Here is a 1,618-nt window from a genome sequence, read left to right as displayed (position 1 = left end):
TGTACTCATTTACCCCTCAGCCCTCATTCATCACTGTCATTCACTCACTCAGTCACCGTTCCATTCATTTATTCACCGGTTCACTCATTCATTCCCTCACTAACTCACCCACTCATCCTTCACCCACTCACTCACTAATTTACACCAAGTCACTCCCACTCATTCAGATACAGGCTAGTCCAGCAACAAGATCATCTGGTAGTCAAAGTCTACACTCACACAAGAACAAGCCTCTTGGTTTCTGTGACACAGACCTCTGTCCTTGTGTCACCTTTGTCACCCGGTCTCCTACAGTGAAGCCTTCCTGGTGCCAGCATGGTGGGAAGACCGGGCCAAACGGCAGGTAGAGCTGCCCCAGGAGCAGGCTGTGTGCCGGGAGTCCTCCGAGGAGCCTCTGCCTCCATCTCACCTGCAGCACAGCATGGCCTTCCTTCTGGTGGCACCCATGTCCCCCGACGGGTGTGGCCCGGGAGCTAGAGCAGGACCTGATGCCATCCTGTGCTGTGTCCCTTCCCATCTGCCATGTGCCAGGCCTGCTGGACATGGTACCCAACAGCTTCACACACACAATTCGCCCTTGGCCCCAGGCCAAGCTGCTGCAGCGTAACTGACGAGACACACTGATCTTTACATGTGGGTGTTTAATGAACGAGACTATTCAGCACTGGCTCACTTTTTGTGCATATGTGTGTTTTATAGGGTTTTTTTTTTTGCGGGGGGGGGGGAGTTCTTGTGTTAGTCTGTTTTGCGTTGCTATAAAGGAATACCTGGCACTGGGGTATTTATAAAGAAAAGAGGTTTATTTGGCTCCCCATTCTGCAGGCTGTACAAGCACAGTGCCCGCATCTGCTCAGCTTCTGGGGAGACCTCAGGAAGCTTCCACTCAAGGCAGAAGGCAAAGGAGGGGCAGGCATGTCACATGGTCAGATCAGGAGAGAGAGGGGAGGTGCCAGCTCCTTTAAACCAGCAGTCCCCAGCCTTTTTGGCACCAGGGACTGGTTTTGTGGAAGACAAGTTTTCCACGGACGGGGTGTGGGAATGGTTCCAGGATGAAACTTCCACTTCCAATCATCAGGCATTAGATTCTCATAAGGAGCACACAACCTAGATCCCTCGTATGCGCAGTTCACAACAGGGTTTGAGCACCCATGAGGATCTAATCCCGCCTCTGATTTAACAGGAGGTGGGGCTCAGGCACTCATGCTTGCTCACCACTGCTCACCCCATGCTGTGCGGCCCATTCCTAACAGGCCACAAACCAGTAGCAGTCCACAGCCTGGGGGTTGGGGCCCTTGCTCTAAAGAACCAGATCTCCCACAAACTCAGAATGAGAGCTCACTTATCACCACGGCAAGGGCGCCAAGCCATATTCGCCAGGGATCTGCCCCCATGGCTCAAACCCCTCCCACAGACCCCACCGGGCACCGGCACCGTGGATCAGGTCTCAGCAGGAGACTTGGAGGGGACACACATCCAAGCCATTCGCCAGCCAGGGATCAGCCCCCATGGCTTAAACCCCTCCCACAGACCCCACCCAGCACCGCAGATCACGTCTCAGCATGAGACTTGGGGGGGACACACATCCAAGCCATTCGCCAGGGATCAGCCCCCATGGCTC

This window comes from Hylobates moloch, unplaced genomic scaffold, assembly GCF_009828535.3.
Source record: "Hylobates moloch isolate HMO894 unplaced genomic scaffold, HMol_V3 SCAFFOLD_17, whole genome shotgun sequence".
NCBI classification, from domain to species: Eukaryota; Metazoa; Chordata; class Mammalia; order Primates; family Hylobatidae; genus Hylobates; species Hylobates moloch.
This window is presented reverse-complemented; position numbering follows the sequence as displayed.